We start from the raw sequence: 20,938 nt of genomic DNA on the forward strand, positions 1-20,938 counted from the left end.
CCAGGTTATTAATGGAATCCGGATCTAGGGCTTCAGGATCGGGCCGCTGGAGAAGCAGATGAGCAGGAGCTGGACACGGTGAGCGTTACGCTGCAGGAGTGCAGAATAACGCGAAGCATGTTCTGCTGTTTGGGTGTGGTTTAAATAGCCCAGGTAAAGTAGTTCCAGGCCAAGTAGTTCCAGGCCCAGCCACACCCAAAACACTAGACCGCATGGCTTGGTTCTAAAGAACTGAGCTGTGTAATAGGCCTCCATGTTGGATTAAGGTCCAAAACTGGTATTGCTTTATTCCTGATAATGAACCTGGCGCCAGAGGCGCCAGGACTGACTCCATGTCAGGCCCTTGGAGTCAGTGTGAAAGGCTTTAGCCCCACTGCTGCCAGGGGGCTGTTCTACCTGAGGGGGTCAGTGGCATGGATTGTGATATTATTAACAGTGGTGATTTTTCGCTAGATCCTCTGGTTCCGCAGGCAGTCACTAGTTCGGCCCATGTACCTCCCAGTATGTTGAGGTCATTTGTATCTCTTATTTCCTTCCATAACTCTGGGGTCGGGGGGAAGAAGAGAACAGAAAACAACAGGTCTATGTTCTGTAGAATTTGCTTATAAAATCCTGCATGGTTTTTCCTAATGTCGGGGATAGTCTGTTTGAGAGAATTAAGCTCCTGTCGAGAAAAAGGGGTATATGTAATAATAAACATAGGTTGAGAGAGAGGGAAGCGGCTGGAGTGTCAGGGAGAAGACATTCTCTGTGCATCTTAATTATTTCAGCAGGGCAACAAAGGTCTTGGCGAAGGCATTCATCTTGCAGCCATTCAGCCATTAGTTGGATAACTCACTGTTGTATGGCGGTTGGGGATTGTATAAAGGTTTGGTGTATTGTCATGTGAGGGAGGGGTCGGAGATCCATCGTATTGCGTCCTTTGCAATAATTCTGTCTTCCCCGGACTCCTCAGATATACAGATACAGGGAAAAATCCCAAAGTTTTTGTTTTCGGGGAAGCAATTCTCAAAAAGGAACGTTAATCAGGGAACAGAAATGGTGCGTCAAGCACGGAGAATTGAAAACCCCTCACTACTAAAACCCGGGGGAAAGTAGAGATTGACCGATTGTCTTCACATACAACTTAACAACACCATACACATATCACAAAAATGCACATTGCGATGAAACTCATTGAAACTAGAGGGCAATTAGAACAATCCAAGTGAGAAAAATATATATAAATCTTACTTTATTAATAAATATTAAAAGCAGTATATATTCATACAGTAGTGCATCACGAAAAACACAAAAGACAACTGTCTATACAATAGGACATACAATAGGGAGAGGAGATTTTATCAGTCCTCCTTTCGCATTTGAAAAATTCAACTATAGCGGTTATGCTTAAACGCTATTAGAGAAAGAGAGTGTCGACATGTTTCGGCCAGAAATCAGATTGGGTACGTTCTCAGGTATCCATTCAGGAATAAGTAAAATGGCCATCTTCAGGACAACAAATTTCTTTATGATGAGGCTGATGTGTAGTTTAGATGAGACATCATGGATTTAATTCCACTGGGTCGAGTGTGCTGGAGTAGATGCAAAAATTCATCCGTCTCAGAATTATTTTACATACGTTTGGCGGCACAAATCATAGAAACTATGGCAAGGTTCACCACGTCAGATGGTTTAATCACCAGCGTCCTTTCCACTATGTTTTAACACCGCGTCTTTTGATTGTACAAAGAAGCTGCATAGGTGGATCAAGAATGAACGCAACCAAAGTTGGAGGTATGTACCCCTCTCAAAAAGCTGCCGTGAATGGCTCTTATATTAATCACACTGGGAGACCGGGCGTATGGGCGTCCGAAAAAGTGTTAGGCAAGATGTTAGTAGGGGTCTGGATCACAGAGATGCTGAGATCAATTGTTTGCTTCGGGTGCTTAGTTAGCTAACTAAGTTTTCAATTCTCTGTGCTTGACGCATCATTTCTGTTCCCCGGACTCCTCTACTTGTGGAGAACAGGAAGCTTTTTGGACATGAGAGGGGGGAGGGACAGTCAAGGCCTCCCAGTTAGTCCTAACCAACCGATTCATTTTGTCTTTTTATTTAAGCAATTCTTCAAGATGGAGACAAACAGCTTTAGGGGTACATAGAGTATGAACGTCTAGGTTTAATTGTTGTAAACGTGGTGGGACTGTAGTGTCAGTGATATCTTTCCATAATTGGTCAAGTGTTTTCCCCATGTATTCTAACAGATAGTGTTGTTCAGGAAGGGTATAGTCGTTTATCTCATGTTTTACTAACTGGTCATCCCCCAGGATAAGCTCAGTCCCTTTACCTGCTATTTTTCTCTTCTGGTCACTGTTCAGTGTACTTACTACGAGTGAGGGTGCCAATCCCAGAGATCGCAGATGAGGCAAATCGTGTGTTCAGAGTGGGTGATCCAATAAGTGACCGGGTAGGAGTAGTGGTTAGGGAAGTTAATGAGAGGGCATGTGGCACAGATCACATTCCTAGTGTAGATGCAACAGTCTGTGGAGACGGGTGAAGAACATCAAATTGTGTTGTGGTTAACGGCTGGAGTAACATATCTAGATGGGAAGTTGGGCTGGGAAAATAACTACTGGGGCAGAAGGCGGAGGTTGTGGTGCAGGTGTTGAAATATAGGGAGGTGGAGGTGCACTTAATAATTTCTCCATAAATTCATCAAGGGCATGCAAGTCCTTGGATGGGTAAGTTTTATATATATCTAACTGAAAGGCTCTGTCCACTGCCCTAATGCCCTCTTCCTGTTTCTGTAGATCATGTGTCAGACATTTCTCTGCCCGAGTCATATGTCTCCCAGCCTGCTTCTGTTCCTTTTGATGCATTGGGTGGCCTCTTTGCACCAATCCCGAACTACATAGCGGCCGGTCTGGCTTTCTTTTGTAGTTGTACTGATCGTAAATGTTGAATTTTTGTTAGATCAAAACACCATGTGCTGGCCTTTGCATTGCAGGTGTATGTCTGGTCTGGCGGTGCCAAAGGCTGTTAAAGACAATTGCTCCAAATCCATATTTTACATACATCTCATAAGCGGGGGAACCATCAGGTGGGGCAGGCTGACCAAATTCTAACCCATGTTTCTTACAACAGCACAGTCCTGCCCAACAGATGGGCATCTTTTACTAAAATCAGGCATCTTTCGAAACTCTAGTCTTACCTGGCAAAATATTTGCAAATATTATTTTTCATTCAACCAACATGAAGCAAACTCACCTGATTGAAGTCAAAATATCCCCAATGAAACGATAACCAATGTCCGTGTCTGGTGGTCTCCAAAGAAGGGAAATGAAGTTGCGGGTTTAACGGTTCAGGACCCTCGTCTAGATGATCACTGGCTGAAGAGCCCGATATAGAACGTGAGTTACAGCTGGGAGAAACTTAGTCTCCTTTAGGCAGGGATCCCAGATACTCGACGGTCTGAACAGTCGGTCACTCCATCCTCGAAATCCGATGGATCATTCCAAAAAGGGCCCCTGTTCAGGCGCCAGTTTGAAAGGCCAAAAGGTATCACTACGAAGTAAAAATGAGACCATAAGATACAGAGGAAAACAAGTACAAGGTTTTCATTATCACTCGAGTGGACCCAGGTTCAACCACATTCCGTGTAAAGGGAAGTGGTGAAGTGAGCAGTTGGCTAGAGAGGCAGTCCCGCTTTCATACAAAAATCCAAAGCGTCACGGCTACAAATGATTCATTACAACCTTCATTTTATTAACACCAAAAAGCCCCTAAAAGCCCTGCATTGCAGGTTTCCTGTTGTTGACACGAAACGTCCCTAACAACCTAAAACGATTTGCTCTCTGCCTGCTTAGTCCATATTCTGCAAAAGATTAACCATCTCAAACAGCAAGGTGGTTTCCACATCCTGTCTTTGTTTGCCACTACCAGGAGACAATGTTCCAACCGCAGCGGCAGAATTAGCAAAAACATTTGTTTGCCAATTCTGCACACATGCCTCGAGCACAGTTTTGCTTAACCATCTTCCCAAAATGGGGTTACTACAACAAAATGGCATTTTTGCTTTACTAAGGCCTAAGCTGAATTAGCTTAAAACTAAGCAAGAATATAATATTTTCACACACAGCGCGAGTGAGGCATCCGTCACAGCAGTTATCTCCGGCCATGGTTGCCAAAAAGGTTCTCCCTTCAGAATGTTGTCCTCGCAAGCCCACCACAGGAGATCCTGTGCGATCCTGCTTGGAACCTGAAGTAGGTATGACATGTTGCCCGAGAACTCAGACCATTGTGTCCCGAGAGCCATTGAAGGGATCTCATTCTCAGGCAAGCCTCTGCCACCAGAAAAATGCAGATGACGTGAGGCCGAGCAACCTCAAAATGTCGAAGGCCAGGAAATGCTGGGCACTCTGAAATTTGGTGGACCATCTGCAGAATGTCTTGAGCCCTCACCTAGGGTGGAGAGGTATGTCCCAAGGATGTATTCAGTACCGCCCCATTGAACTGGAGCTTTTGAGATGGTATCATGTGGGATTTCTTGTAATTTAGGGAGAAGCCCAGTCTGTGGAGGGAATGGCAGGTGAAGCTGAGATGATCCAGGACTTGTTCGGGAGAATGTACCCTAATCAGCTAATTGTCCAGGTAAGGGTAGATGTGACCCCCCCCCGAGCCTCGCTGCCACAAACGCCATCAGTTTGGGCAATACCCGCAGGGAGGAGGTAATCCTGAACAGCAGAACTCGAAACTGATAAGGAGAACTGCCAACAGCGAACCTCAGGTACTTTCCAAGGCATAAAATAAGCAGTATCGCATCACAATTTGCGATATAATACTGCTGTTTTGCTGTGTATTTAAACAATCATGTCGCACCAACTGTGAGATGATTTCCACAGTTAATAAAAAAAGATTGTGCCTATAAAGCCTGCCTCTGTGCACAGCGTACACTACAGGCGAGGCAGAAGCACCCGGCTGGGCTAAAAACATTCAGGGTAATTCATAGAATTTCGCACAAAAGTGGCGCAGGCGGCTGGCGCACAGTGTCCCCGTGCGATACACTGCGCCAGCCGCGTGCGATAAAATCCATTTCATCGCACAGCGTATTAATGGATTTTAGCCTCCAAAACCAGCCGTGGCGCAGAGTGGCGCAGCGACCCTGCAGCAGCGCCACTTACACCCCCAAGAACGCCCTCGCGCAAGGAAAAGCCATCAAAATTCCCAATTCATCGCAAATGTCTGCGCTAACCCTGGACCAGTTCCCAGGGCTGCCAAACAGCAAACGCCAAGCGGGGAACGTGTATTTCAGTGGTTCGCGGGAAGTTTCACACGCGAATGTCCTGGGTACGTGTACATCAGGGGTGAGCGTGAAGTAATACACGCAAATCCATCAGGGCATGTGTATTCCAGGGGTGCGCTGGAAGTATCACACGCAAATTCAGCAGGGTATGTGTATTTCCGGGGTGCACGGGAAGTATCACATGCGATTCCATCAGGGCACGTGTATTTCAGGGGTGCGCGGGGAGTACTACACGTGAATTGGCCGTGTGGGTCCTCCCAGGTGTTCCCTCTACACCCTCCACGGCCCCTGCAGGCAGCCAACACCACAGGGGACTACCCTGCACCCCTGCTCATGTCCCGCAGGCAGCCCATCCACCATGGGCATGCCCCCCAGCCAACCCACATGTCACCTTGCACCACTGATCAACAACGCATGTCTCCCAGCACCCTCACCCCCCAGCACTGTGGGGCACCTGCCAGCAGGCCCCCACACATGTCTCCCAGCACCCCCCACCCCCCACAGTGCAGGGCACCCTCCACCAGGCCCCACTCATGTCCAACTCATGTCCCCCTGCACCTCCACCCCCCTGCATCCAGGGCCACCCTCCACCAGGCCCCACACATGCCCAACACATGTCCCCCTGCACCCCCACCCCCCAGCATCCAGGGGCACCCTCCACCAGGCCCCCACTCCTGTCTACCACCCGCCCACCCCCCAGCAGTGCGATTCGCCTGGGTATGTGTATATCAGAGGTGCGCGTGTAGTCTGACATGCAAATTCATCAGGGTACGTGTATTATGGGTCCGCGTGAACTTCCACACGCGATATCAGCAGGGTACGTGTATTACGGGGTTGGTTCGCAGGAAGTTCCACACGCGATTGCCCTGGGTACGTGTATTCGGGGTGGCTTGGGAAGTTCCACACGCGATTGCCCTGGGTACGTGTATTTCGGGGTGCGTGGGAAGTTCCACACGCGATTGCCCTGGGTACGTGTATTTCGAGGTGCGCGGGAAGTTCCACACGCGATTGCCCTGTGTACGTGTATTTCGGGGTGCGCGGGAAGTTCCACACGCGATTTCAGCAGGGTACGTGTATTCCAAGGTGCGCAGGAAATTCCACACGCGAATCCAGCAGCCTACGTGTATTCCGGGGGTGCCGTGGAGTCCTACACATGAATTGGCCGTGTGGGTCCTCCCAGCTGTTCACTCTACACCCTCCACGGCCCCTGCAGGCGGCCCACACCACAGGGGACTACCCTGCACATGTCCCGCAGGCAGCCCATCCACCATGGCCCTGCCCCCCAGCCAACCCACGTCACCTTGCATCACTGCCCACCAACGCAAGTCTCCCAGCACCCCTACCCCCCAGCACTGTGGGGCACCCTCCACCAGGCCCCCACTCATGTCCAACTCATGTCCCCCTGCACCCCCATCCTCCCAGCACTGTGGGGCACCCTCCACCAGGCCCCCACTCATGTCCAACTCATGTCCCCCTGCACCCCACCCCCCAGCACTGTGGGGCACCCTCCACCAGGCCCCCACTCATGTCCAACGCATGTCTCCCAGCACTCCCACCCCCCAGCACTGTAGGGCACCCTCCACCAGGCCCCCACTCCTGTCCCCCTGCACCCCCACCCCCCCTGCAACCAGGGGCACCCTCCACCAGGCCCCCACTCCTGTCTCCCAGCACCCACACCCCCCAGCACTGTAGGGCACCCTCCACCAGGCCCCCACTCCTGTCCCCCTGCACCCCCACATCCCCAGCACTGTAGGGCACCCTCCACCAGGCCCACACTCCTGTCTCCCTGCACCCCCACCCCCCTGCATCCAGGGGCACCCTCCACCAGGCCCCCACTCCTGTCCCCCTGCACCCCCACCCCCCCCAGCACTGTAGGGCACCCTCCACCAGGCCCCCACTCCTGTCCCCCTGCACCCCCACCCCCCCAGCACTGTAGGGCACCCTCCACCAGGCCCCCACTCCTGTCTCCCAGCACCGCCACCACCCAGCAGTCAGGGCACCTGCCAGCAGGCCCCGACACATGTCCCCCAGCCAACACGTCATCACAATCTAGATCCCTGGCCCTTATGGGCAGCCTCCACATGCAAAACACCCACCCAAGTATTGCATCCACCCACTTAGAAATGACAATCACATGATACAACCCCAATGGCAAGTATGTAAATGAACACATGTCCCTCACATACACACAATGGGTGTCAGTGAATGTCAAAACCCATATCATGACATGCATGAAACCAATGAGATGCTACTACACATTGAAGTATGATGAAAAAATATGTATTAAAAGCAACATAAATGGAATCAAAAATAAACAAACGAAAATGTGAATTAAAAACAAAAAGCAGCATGTCCGTAAAATAATGTAAAACCACAAATCATAATCTAAAGGAAAGGTGTCCAAAGTCACAGTTCACAAAAGTAAATCCAATGGAAAATTAAAACCAAAAACCATTGCTCCATGGGTAAAATCAAAATTTTAAAAAAAAATCCCAACAGTCAACTATATACAGATAAACAATCCAGGGTCCATGATCCCAACAGAAGAAATGAAACCTATCTAATAACACTACCTAATAAAAAAAACTATATACAAAAATGTGGTCCATTGTCCAAAAGGTCCAAAAAATATAAAAAAGCAAAGGAAACCTAACACTAACTACAGAACTATTTACAAGGGCAGCGGGCCAGTTCGACGGCTCACTTCGGGATGTTCCGGGCCAGGGCATCATCGAACTCCTGCTCAATGCCCCGGAGGCGGTCCTCCTCCATGGCCCCGAGGGTCCGCAGGGCCGACAACATGTTCACCTCTAACTCCCTGCGGATTGCCTCGAGGCACTCGGCCCGCCTCAGGGCCCTCCGCATGGAGTTCTCCGCCCTGACCATAGTGAGCCGTGCATCTTCCGCCCGCTGTCGCTCCGCATCTATGGCATGGCCCAACCGCTGCCACACGGAAGACACTTCCCGTCCTGGGTCCTCCTGCCCTCCGGCCGATGCCTGCCCCTCCGATGTCGAAGGCCCCGAGCCATCATGGCTCCCACCTCGTTGCTGCTGCTGCTGTGCCTGTGCAAGTGCCCTGGCTCCTGCTGCCTGCACATCCTCCACCGGCTGGGGTGCAGTTGTTGATGTGGCCACCCCTGCTGGACGTCCGACTCCCGACTGTGGCAGGGATGACTCCTCCACCAGCCTGGCCACACCGTCAGAGGCAGCTCCACAGGGCACGCAGGTGACAAATGGGTGGGAAGATGGCACGGAGGACGACTGGCGCTTAGGGTGTTCAGTTGAGGAAGGGGTCGGAGCAAGCTGCAGCAAACGGAGGAATCCGGCCTGGGTGACCTGTCCCAGTAGGCCGACGCGGTCAACGAGCCATTCGAGATGACGTGCAGTCTCCTCATGAAAAGACTGCAGGTCACCTTGCATGGCCCGTTGAGGCAACGCCACACCAGTCAGGACAGGCTCAACCCGTACCTGGATAGCCACGTCCGCAGGCAGAGAAAGGCCAGTTGTTGTGAGCTCATCCCCTGACTGAAAACGGGTCTTGACGTAGGCATCCCTGCTGGTGCAAGATGATGCAGTGACAGGATCAGGGACAGGATTTCACACAGGCACCTCCGCGGCGGCCTGTGCTGCCTCCTGTCCCTGGTCCTGCACTGCACCACTCGCACCAATGGAATCCCCACCTCCAGACCCCGTCTCTGTCGCTTGCATGGCCTCCTCCTCCACCAAACCCCCCACCAACCTGGATGACTCTGTGCTATCTTCCCCCGTTGGGCCCTGTGGGGTCCCAGCTGCCCCTTCTGCTGCCGAGGAGTCCAACTCCGACCTCCGCTTCTTGGACCTCCCCCCGGCAGCTGCGGCCTGGGACGCGGCACCAGACTCCTCACTCTCCGACGAGATCACAACCTGGGAGGGGAGCCGGGCCTTGTGTCTCTGGCTGGCGGTGCGATCCCTGCCGCTGTGCTCCACAGCACCTTCTCCGCCCTCTTCATCAGTTGACGCTGCAGACAGGGAGAAATAAAACACAGGCATCAGGGCACTGGACAATGGACACATACACACATGACTGTTGTACATGAATGGCATTGGCAAACCTCAGACATGGCATCACAATCGCCAACACACATGTCATTTCAACTCGCACACATGAGCCACACCACAGCCATATCGCAACAGCCAGCACCATCCATACACATAAAACAGCATGAGCAGGCAAAGGTGAGCCAGACATCACATGCAACACAGGGAGTGCACTACACATGCACACACCCCACTACACTTGCATGCATGTGTACACCTCTGCCAACTGTCGCAGTGTTCAGATTGGCATCCATGTCACATCTGCCAATCAGGCTTCCACATCCCGCTGTCACATGCATCCATGTTGCATCACTTTTGCACCCTTGTCAAATACGCACACATGCACATGTACACAGTGCTGATACATGCAGCTGAAAACAACATCCATGTGTGACATCACGAACATGCCCACTTACATACACATTCATCCAAACATGTGTGCCCACACAACTGCATTTGGCATGCAAGCCTACACACACAAGCACCATCCATGTCTCACACATGACAGCCCTTGCATGTGTTAGCCTCACGGCCCTGTACACCCCCCCATACTTGGCCCCATAAAAACACATGTGCAACCTGCACACTACTGGCACATCACCACACGCACAGCACACAATCATGAGGCATGTACACTTACCGCTCGACTCCCGACGGGTCTGCCTCTCAAGGACCTGGACGTGGAGCGCTGGGGATATGCGTTCCAGGACCCTCATCTGATCGTCCGGCAAGTGGCCCCGGCGCCCCTTGGCATCCGCTGCCTTCAAGATGTGCCGGGCCTTGTTGAGGGTCCTGGACCTGAAGTCCTCCCAGCACTTCTTGACATGCTGGAATAGTCGGACTGCCACCCCCTCCGCGTTGATGGCAGTCACGATGTCCGTCCAGATCCGAGTCCGTCCTTCCTTGTCGGCGCGCAAACTTCCAAAGAGGGCATCATACTGCCCCAGGACTTGCTCCACCAGGACACCAACTTCGGTGGCAGTGAAGCTGGTGCCCCTCTGCCTCTCTGGCGGGGGTTGTCAGTGGTGCCAGATGTTGCAGTGCCCGACATGACAACCCCAGAGGCAGGAGTGGGTGGGCAACAGGGTCCTGGGGCTGGTCTGTGGAGCGATGGAATCCCAGTCGGGAGTCTTCGGTTCCAGCAGGGGTGGTCACAGCAACAGCACCCCTGGCTGATGTGCAGGCAGCAAATGGCAGGGCATGTGGGCAGCAGGCAATCAGGCAGCAGCAGATGGCAGGTGGGAGCGTGCTCGGAGCTCTGGGGGGCAGTAATTCGGCCTTCTGGGCAGGAGCGTGGTCTTTCGTGTGCTTACGCGTGGCCAGCTTGATACGGAGTGATTTGGCACGTGAAAATCCAGCACGTCTGCGTGTAAATCGAGGAAAGGGCCTTAGCGCGTAAGCGCGTCAGCACACATACGCGAATTCTTTGGCCCAAAGGCCACCAGCGCGTATGCGCGTCTGTGACGTGCGTGCAAGGGCGTTTCCCTGTACACGGGTGCATGTTACACGTCCAATGACTGCACGTCAGAGTGTCAGCTTGTGTAATTGGAGGATGGGGCCTTAGCGCGTACACGCAGAAGTGACGCTGGACGTGTGGGCATGTTTAAAAGGTACGTGTAGAACGCCATTTCCTTGTACATGCTTTTCGTGGAGAGCGAGTGGGTGAAATCTGTACTTCTTGTCGGTTCACACGCGATTTACTTCACGGCGTTCCAAGTTCGTACTCCCTGTTACCTCTCTCAGCTTTTTCTCTTCTTGTCTTTTTCCTGGGCCTGTTTCCTCAAACAGCATTCACTTCTCCTGTTGTCCTGTCTCCTCAGACAGCGTACAATTCTTCTTTTGGCGGGGGTGTTGCCAACGCGCACATGCGCGTATTTTTCACGGCAGACAGTGAGTCGCGCACGTATTTGACATCTGTGCTTGCCCGTGTGTTGCCTACCCCTCCAGAGGTCAGTCTAGGCTGCGTGTGACACGCATACGTTCATTTTTGTGTTTCTGGGTGCCACAGCGTAGTGCAGGTTTGTTTTTCCACGCACGTGGTCTAGGAGGGGTTGCGTGCACATTATCTCCCTTTTTCGGGGTGCCTGTGCATTGCGTGACCCGTCATCGTCCCCCAGGGGTCACATACAGCCTTGCTAGAGCACTAGGGTTCAAATTCCATCTAGTACCCTACCCCTTTGACCCCCAATTGCCCAGGACAATAGTTTACTGCAACTCCCATACGCACAACAACATCAGTGCCATGGTTGGGAGGTGAGCACGTGCTAAGGGTGGCAAAGGTGGGCGAGCCACAAGAGATGGCCGTGGTGCATACGGTAGGGGACGTGGCCAGTACTTGCAGGGTGCCCCTAGCCCCCCATGTGTGGGTGACCAGTCAGGGACACCCATGCCCCCCCCCGGTTGAGGGTAGCGTGGCTGACACCATCCCTGCTCAGCCCTTGTTGGACCAGCCCATTGTGGCACCAGACCTTGCACAGGGTGACTCCATGGCTGACTTCCAGGTCAGCAGGTCTAGGCCATGTGTGCCGGTGCACGTTGGCGTCACTAGCCCACGTGGATCAGGGGCTATGTCATCTGCTGCCCCGAGTAGGCAGGGTGGGGAGGCTGCAGGGGCAGCTGCGGCTCCATCCACCCCAGCTCTGAGTCTCCCAGCCAGGACCGTGTCGGTCCTAGTCCATCCTGCTGACGTTCCCCCTGACTACATCACACTTCAGCTAATGCCTGCACCAAGTCCCATGGTGAGTGTTCATTTCCACACTCCTAGTCCACAGTCCACCGGGGCTCCTGCCCCTAGTGTCCAGAGCGGTATAGGACACTCAGTATCACCACCACCTTCCAAGCGGAAGAGTAAGAGTGCTCGTCCAGTACAGGCTGATGCCCCAGACACGGCTACACAGTCCGGCCCACCAAGGAAGCCCAGCTTCAATCAGGCCGAACTTGATGCACTTGTGGAGTATGTGTCCGCACATGAGTGAAATGGTGATTACTGCAGGATGCAAGACCACACCTGCACAACGTCAGGCACACTGGCAGACCATTGCGGACCTTATAAGTGCCCTTGGATTCGTGAGGCGCACAGCTGATTGCTACAAGCGCTGGAATGACCTTAAGCGCAGGGCAAAGAAAAAGCTGGCCTCAAGTCATGCCGCCACTCTAGTGACTGGAGGTGGGTCTCCGGCAGAGGATATAGAACTCACTCCACATGAGTATGTTGCTGGGACCTACATCACGGAGGAACAGATCCAAGGCGTGGGAGACCTGCCAGATTACGAGGCATTGTCCGGTGAGTGCACATGCATGTGTGTGTCATCCATGTGCATGGTGTGTGTGTGAGTGCTTCTGATTGAGTGCCAGGTGAGGGGGTGTGTGCCTGAGTGGTTTGGGTCACCCATGTGCTTCATCCAATACATTATGCGCACCAGGATTTGGGTGTTGCAGTATCCCTTCTGGCAATAGTAGACATTCAGCCCAACCTCACGCCAGTTGCCCTTGAAGTGTCATCTTGCCACAACATAGTTGCATATTATTCTGTGTTCATTCAGGCTGATTGTCTGCATTCCACCACTTTCACTAGGCATTTCCCAGTCCTATTGTCACGTGTGACATGGCTAGGGTATATGCCATCTGTGTGATGGCATGTGTCATGTATGTGTATTGGACATGCCAATCACAGGCCAATGTGTGATGGCACTGCTAGGCAGCATGCAGCAAATTTGTTGGTCTTCCATCTTGGTGTCATCAATGTGTGCCATTTGCCTCCCCTTCATACGCAGTGACAGTGCATGCATGGGAGGGTTATAGTCATGTGGGACATGTGTCAATTAAGTACTGTTTCTGTTGCTTCTCAGCCCTAATTGTGTGCCATGGTGCTAATGCCTGTTCCCATTTCTTTTCTTTCATGTCTTTGCAGGGGATGACGCACTTGATACTGCTGGGTTTGTGGAGATGGTTCAGACCCAGGAGGGGTCTCAGGCCCGACCGGGCACCAGTGAGGGACGTGGTGTGGTGGTGGGTGAGAACCCACACTTGCTGCAGACCGTCATCTCAAGGGCTATCTCTGGGTGCACCACCCCCAAGCTCTATTCAGGTGTCGATTTGGATGATGAGACCTATGTGCCGTCGCAGGTAAGTGTTTCTGGGAGGGATTCTGTACTGTCCAACCCACCTGAACCAGGGGTAGAACCCTCAATGGGGTTGTCAGTGTTGGTAGGTCCGCCTTTGGTGGTTACGGATGCAGGGTCACGCTCCGAAATACATCTGATCCTGTTCCTGGGCCAGCAGATCAGAGGGGGAATGCAGTCCGGTAGCCTCAGGCAGTGCCAGCACAGCAAGGCGCAGTTCGCCTTGCCCCAGACAGGTGTGGTGCCCGCCGACGCGGTGGCCGTACGCCACCTGGCAATACTGCATGGGAGCAATCCATATACGGTATGGCAAACCAACAGGCAGCATCAACTGAGATGATGCTCAGGCCATGGATAGGGTGGCCACTTCCATTGTCCCTCAAGAAAGGCTGATTGAACAACTACAGCAGGCAACAGACTCCATTAGCCAGTCACACAGGGAGGACATGTTGGCGTCCAACAGGGACAGGCGGGCGGCACTGGAGACTCTGCAGGAAGCCATTTCTATTGAGTCCCAGGGCCACAGGGAAGCCCTGAGGGTGGAACTCCGTCAGCTTAGGGCAACTCTGGTCGAGCTTGAGGCTTCAGCTAACACGAGGACAGAACAGCAGCTGGAGCGGCTCACACGTACGCTCTCAGCTGAGATGCAGGCAACTAGGGAGGAGGTCCGGGCATCCCGTGAGTTGTTGCATGGGGACCTCCGCACAATTATCCTCCAGAATCAGACCTTCCACACCCGCATGCTTCCTGCCATGGAGGACCAGACTAGGGCTTTGCATGGGCTGCCTCCCATAGTGCCACCACCTCCTGATGCAGCTGCAGAGGGTGAGGAGAGTGACAGCAGCGATTGCACCCTGTCCTCGGACCTCCTTGGTGGCCTCCCCCACCCCCCCGGGTGATTTTTTTGATTTTTTGGACAGTGTGTTGCCTTGTGTGGCTCCTGTGGGCATACGCTGTATTGTGGCTGGGCACATGCAGGCTTGTCCTGAATTTGGGTCAGATGCTTGGGTTTGTGTGACACACACCCCTCCTGCTTCCCGTTTCCATGGGCTTGCAAAGGGTGTGCCCAAGTGACATTGACTTACACAGTGACGTTGGACTCCCATTTGATGTGTGGGCAGTCTGTAGTCAATACTGTGTATACATTCCTAGTGCATATTGTTGTTGTATTGTACACTGCATGGTGTATTGATATGTGCCTCTGCATCCATCTCATCCTCCTAATTTGCAGGTCCATTTGTCATGTCTTCACAAGGCGGTCTACTTTGGAACTGGAGTCCATGTTGTAAGCAGTGCACCTACACTTTTGCGTGGCGCTAACACTGTACAGTTGGAAGTGTTCGAAGTGCTGGCATTATCAGGTAGTGAGGCTACCAATTTTTTAAGTACGTACTGTCATGTTTATGGTAGGTTGGAGGTTGTGTAGGTGATTAGTATTATTGGTAAGTATTTGGTAATGTGTGTTGTTGGTCCTGCATTACTGTGAGCATTTCATGTGTGGCCCGTTCCCTTAGGGACACTGTAGTTTGTGATACTTGGGTCATGTTGTGGGGATTAATTTGTTTGCTCTCACATAGCATGACATGCCATGGTGTGTTGTGTGGCCGTGCCGGGGAGGGGTTGGGTGACATGGCACTGTTCTCATGTTGTATTTTGCAAGTGGGTATTCATTTTTGCTGCATGGAAGTGTGTCTTTTGATGACACTGCATTGATGGTGTTTGTGTAGGTAGGGGTGCACACATTGTGACACTTCCAGATGAACAATCTCAGGCTGCTATGGTTCTGACAGTTGACTGTCCCTTAATTCATCATAATTGTCAGATTGAGTCATCATTGATTGTCAGATGGTATGTGCCAGGGCTGTGTGCACTCCACAGGGGTGTGCTTTTTATGTGAAGTAATTAGCCACCAGCTGCGTACGGGCTGCCTCACCCCGTGCCCTTTCCCCTCCCATGCACAGCAGGCGTGCATGTGGTTGGGGATGTGGGAGCACCACCATGTCCACAGCAAGGCCCCGGCGTGTTGCAACATTGTGCAGGACACATGCTGCCACTATGATCCTGCACACTACTGGGGGAGCGTATAACAGCTGCCCGCCAGAACGGTCAAGGGAGCGAAAGCGTGACTTGAGCACTCCGAATGTGCGCTCCACTATGCCCTGTGTTGCAATATGGGCTGTGTTGTATTTTACCTAAGGAGGCGTGATGGGGTTCCGAATTGGCGTCATCATGTGGGTGCTCAGAGGGTAGGCACTGTCCCCTGGGGAGGTGGTGATGGGGATCATTAGTGGGGTATTGACATTACTCTGTATCTATCATGCATGCGTGTGCTGTGGCATTTCTACTCACCAAGCAGCCATGCATCGCCATGCCGCCCAGCTTCCATGTCCCGGTTTAGGGTTGACATCCTGTAAATGAAGCTGTCGTGGGTGGACCCTGGATAGTTGGAATATACTGAGGTGATGATTCCCTTGGCATCACATACTACCTGGACGTTGATGGAATGCCAGTGCTTGCGGTTTCTATAGATGTGCTCAGATGCCCTGGGGGGACGTAGAGCCACATGGGTGCAATCAATGGCACCTAACACTTTGGGGAATTGTGCCACCCTGTAGAAATCCTGGCTGACAGCCTGCCTTTCTGCAGGTGTTCTCCGCAGGTATATGTGCCTGCGGACTGATGGGCGTGCAGTGATGATGGCCAACACCTCGTGTAGGCACCGTGACTGCGTGGCCTGTGACACCCCCCCCACTATGGCACTTGTCCGCTGAAATGATCCGGTAGCCAAGAAGTGCAGTACATTGAGGACCTTCTCCAGGGGGCTGAGTGCTTGGGAGCACAGGGTGGGTGATGTGAGGTCATCCTGCCACTCACTGACCAGGTCGAGTATTATGTGTGGTGGAAACCTGTACCTCCCATACACCTGGTCATCAGGCATACCAAATAGGCTGGTTCTGGGTGTGAAGATTCTGGCCCTGACTATCCTTCTCCTCCTCCTGCGGTATCCCATGGCCACTGCTACTAGGAACGGTATATTCATCCTGGCGTCTGAGCTTGTTTGTTGTTTGCGCACTCTTTTATGCTGCGCGGGATGTGCGCCTGCTTCATGCTGGCGTACGTGTTTCCGGATTGGACCTTTTTTTTTTTTTGCGCGTTGTAGGATACCGTGTAAATCTTCCCGCCCACCCCAGGAATACACGTAACACGCTCTCCCAGGCCCAGTCACAAATAAATATTCCCGCCCACCCCTGGAATACACGTACCCCACTCTCACAGGCCCAGTCGCGTGTGGAACTTCACGTGCACACCGAAATACATGTACCCTGCAAATTCACGTGTGAAACTTCCCGCACACCCCGAAATACACGTACCCAGGGCAATCGCGTGTGGAACTTCCCGCGAACCCCGTAATACACGTACCCTGCTGATATCACGTGTGGAGGTTCAAGCGGACCCATAATACACGTACCCTGTTGGAATCGCGTGTGAGACTACCTGCGCACCCCGGGAATACACATACCCAGGCAAATCGCACGGCTGGGGGGTGGGGGGTGGGAGACAGGAGTGGGGGCCTGGTGGAGGGTGCCCTACAGTGCTGGGGGGTGGGGGTGCAGGGGGACATGAGTTGGACATGAGTGGGGGCCTGGTGGAGGGTGCCCTGCACTGCTGGGTGGTGGGGGTGCTGGGAGACAGGAGTGGGGGCATGGTGGAGGGTGCCACTGGATGCAGGGGGGTGGGGGTGCAGGGGGACATTTGTGGTGGCCTGGTGGAGGGTGCCCTACAGTGCTGGGGGGTGGGGGTGCAGGGATACAGGAGTGGGGGCCTGGTGGAGGGTGCCCCTGGATGCAGGGGGTTGGGGGTGCAGGCAGACATGAGTGGGGGCCTGGTGGAGGGTGCCCTACAGTGCTGGGGGGTGGGGGTGCAGGGGGACATGAGTGGGGGCCTGGTGGAGGGTGCACTACAGTGCTGGGGGGTAGGGGTGCAGGGAGACAGGAGTGGGGGCCTGGTGGAGGGTGACCCTGGATGCAGGGGGGTGGGGGTGCAGGGAGACATGAGTGTGTGCCTGGTGGAGGGTGCCCTACAGTGCTGGGGGGGTGGGGGTGCGGGTGCAGGGGGACATGAGTGGGGGCCTGGTGGAGGGTGCCCTAAAGTGCTGGGGGGTGGGGGTGCAGAGATACAGGAGTGGGGGCCTGGTAGAGGGTGCCATACAGTGCTGGGGGGTGGGGGTGCAGGGAGACAGGACTGGGTGCCTGGTGGAGGGTGCCCTGTACTGCTGGGGGGTGGGGGTGCTGGGAGACAGGAGTGGGGGCATGGTGGAGGGTGCCCCTGGATGCAGGGGGTGGGGGTGCAGGGGGACATGAGTGGGGGCCTGGTGGAGGGTGCCCTACAGTGCTAGGGGTGGGGGTGCAGGGAGACAGGAGTGGGGGGCTGGTGGAGGGTGACCCTGGATGCAGGGGCGTGGGGGTGCAGGGAGACAGGAGTGGGGGCCTGGTGGAGGGTGCACTACAGTGCTGGGGGTAGGGGTGCAGGGAGACAGGAGTGGGGGCCTGGTGGAGGGTGGCCTAAAGTGCTGGGGGGTGGGGGTGCAGGGAGACATGAGTGGGGGCCTGGTGGAGGGTGCCCTACAGTGCTGGGGGGGTGGGGGTGCGGGTGCAGGGGGACATGAGTGGGGGCCTGGTGGAGGGTGCCCTACAGTGCTGGGGGGTGGGGGTGCAGAGATACAGGAGTGGGGGCCTGGTGGAGGGTGCCCTACAGTGCTGGGGGGTGGGGGTGCAGGGGGACATGAGTTGGACATGAGTGGGGGCCTGGTGGAAGGTGCTCTGCACTGCTGGGGGGTGGGGGTGCTGGGAGACAATAGTGGGGGCCTAGTGGAGGGTGCCCTACAGTGCTGGGGGGTGGGGGTGCTGGGAGACATGAGTTGGACATGAATGGGGGCCTGGTGGAGGGTGCCCCTGGATGCATGGGGTGGGGGTGCTGGGAGACATGAGTGGGGGCCTGGTGGAGGGTGCCCTACAGTGCTGGGGGGTGGGGGTGCAGGGGGACATGAGTGGGGGCCTGGTGGAGGGTGCCCTACAGTGCTGGGGGGTGGGGGTGCAAGGGGACATGAGGTGGACATGAGTGGGGGCCTGGTGGAGGGTGCCCTGCACTGCTGGGGGGTGGGGGTGCTGGGAGACAGGAGTGGGGGCATGGTGGAGGGTGCCCCTGGATGCAGGGGGGTGGGGGTGCAGGGGGACATTTGTGGTGGCCTGGTGGAGGGTGCCCTACAGTGCTCGGGGATGGGGGTGCAGGGATACAGGAGTGGGGGCCTGGTGGAGGGTGCCCCTGGATGCAGGGGGTTGGGGGTGCAGGCAAACATGAGTGTGGGCCTGGTGGAGGGTGCCCTGTACTGCTGGGGAGTGGGGGTGCTGTGAGACAGGAGTGGGGGCATGGTGGAGGGTGCCCCTGGATGCAGGGGGGTGGGGTGCAGGGGGACATGAGTGGGGGCCTGGTGGAGGGTGCCCTACAGTGCTGGGGGGTGGGGGTGCAGGGAGATAGGAGTGGGGGCCTGGTGGAGGGTGCCCTACAGTGCTGGGGGGTGGGGGTGCTGGGAGACAGGAGTGGGGGCATGGTGGAGGGTGCCCCTGGATGCAGGGGGGTGGGGGTGCAGGGAGACATGAGTGGGGGCCTGGTGGAGGGTGCCCTACAGTGCTGGAGGGTGGGGGTGCAGGGGGACAGGAGTGGGGGCTTGGTGGAGGGTGCCCTACAGTGCTGGGGGTGGGGGTGCAGGGAGACAGGAGTGGGGACCTGGTGGAGAGTGCCCTACAGTGCTGGGGGGTGGGGGTGCAGGGGGCCATGAGTGGGGGCCTGGTGGAGGGTGCCCTACAGTGCTGGGGGGTGGGGGTGCAGGGAGACAGGAGTGGGGGCTGGTGGAGGGTGACCCTGGATGCAGGGGGGTGGGGGTGCAGGGAGACAGGAGTGGGGGCCTGGTGGAGGGTGCCCTACAGTGCTGTCGGGTGGGGGTGCTGGGAGACAGGAGTGGGGGCATGGCGGAGGGTGCCCCTGGATGCAGGGGGGTTGGGGGTGCAGGGGGACATTTGTGGTGGCCTGGTGGAGGGTGCCCTACAGTGCTGGGGGGTGGGGGTGCAGGGATACAGGAGTGGGGGCCTGGTGGAGGGTGCCCCTGGATGCAGGGGGTTGGGGGTGCAGGCAGACATGAGTGCGGGCCTGGTGGAGGGTGCCCTGTACTGCTGGGGAGTGGGGGTGCTGGGAGACAGGAGTGGGGGCATGGTGGAGGGTGCCCCTGGATGCAGGGGGGTGGGGGTGCAGGGGGACATGAGTGGGGGCCTGGTGGAGGGTGCCCTACAGTGCTGGGGGGTGGGGGAGCAGGGGGACATGAGTGCGGGCCTGGTGGAGGGTGCCCTGTACTGCTGGGGAGTGGGGGTGCAGGGGGACATGAGTTGGACATGGTGGAGGGTGCCCCTGGATGCAGGGGGGTGGGGGTGCAGGGGGACATGAGTGGGGGCCTGGTGGAGGGTGCCCTACAGTGCTGGGGGGTGGGGGAGCAGGGGGACATGAGTGCGGGCCTGGTGGAGGGTGCCCTGTACTGCTGGGGAGTGGGGGTGCTGGGAGACAGGAGTGGGGGCATGGTGGAGGGTGCCCCTGGATGCAGGGGGGTGGGGGTGCAGGGGGACATGAGTGGGGGCCTGGTGGAGGGTGCCCTACAGTGCTGGGGGGTGGGGGAGCAGGGGGACATGAGTGGGGGCATGGTGGAGGGTGCCCCTGGATGTAGGGGGGTGGGGGTGCAGGGGGACATGAGTTGGACATGAGTGGGGGCCTGGTGGAGGGTGCCCTACAGTGCTGGGGGGTGGGGGTGCAGGGTGACAGGAGTGGGGGCCTGGTGGAGGGTGCCCCTGGATGCAGGGCGGTGGGGGTGCTGGGAGACATATGTGGGGGACTGGTGGAGGGTGCCCTACAGTGCTGGGGGGGTGCAGGGGGACATGAGTGGGGGCCTGGTGGAGGGTGCCCTATGGTGCTGGGGGGTGGGTGTGCAGGAGACAGGAGTGGGGGCCTGGTGGAGATTGCCCTATAGTGCTTGGTGGCGCGGGTGCAGGGAGACATGAGTTGGACATGAGTGAAGGCCTGGTGGAGGGTGCCCTCCACTGCTGGGGGGTGGGGGTGCTGGGAGACATGAGTGGGGGCCTGGTGGAGGGTGCACTACAGTGCTGGGGGGTGGGGGTGCAGGGGGACAGGAGTGGGGGCTTGGTGGAGGGTGCCCTACAGTGCTGGGGGTGGGGGTGCAGGGAGACAGGAGTGGGGGCCTGGTGGAGGGTGCCCTACAATGCTGGGGGGTGGGGTTGCAGGGAGACAGGAGTGGGGGCCTGGTGGAGGGTGCCCTACAGTGCTGGGGGGTGGGGGTGCAGGGAGACAGGAGTGGGGGCCTGGTGGAGGGTGCCCTACAGTGCTGGGGGGTGGGGGTGCA

General features: G+C 55.8%; 1 protein-coding gene across 3 annotated transcripts in view; it reads right to left on the reverse strand.

Annotated features, from left to right (window-relative positions):
* The window catches only part of CRADD (CASP2 and RIPK1 domain containing adaptor with death domain), a 122,350-nt gene that overhangs the window by 10,506 nt on the left and 90,906 nt on the right, over positions 1-20,938 (reverse strand). For all 3 annotated transcript variants that reach the window (XR_011303396.1, XR_011303397.1, XM_069648651.1), the window contains exon 2: positions 3,247-3,543. The gene's annotated coding sequence lies outside the window, so the exon portion shown is untranslated. The remainder of the gene's footprint in view (positions 1-3,246; positions 3,544-20,938) is intronic.

The sequence above is a fragment of the Ambystoma mexicanum genome, chromosome 2q (assembly GCF_040938575.1).
Source record: "Ambystoma mexicanum isolate Mex_15411 chromosome 2q, UKY_AmexF1_1, whole genome shotgun sequence".
Classification (NCBI taxonomy): domain Eukaryota; kingdom Metazoa; phylum Chordata; class Amphibia; order Caudata; family Ambystomatidae; genus Ambystoma; species Ambystoma mexicanum.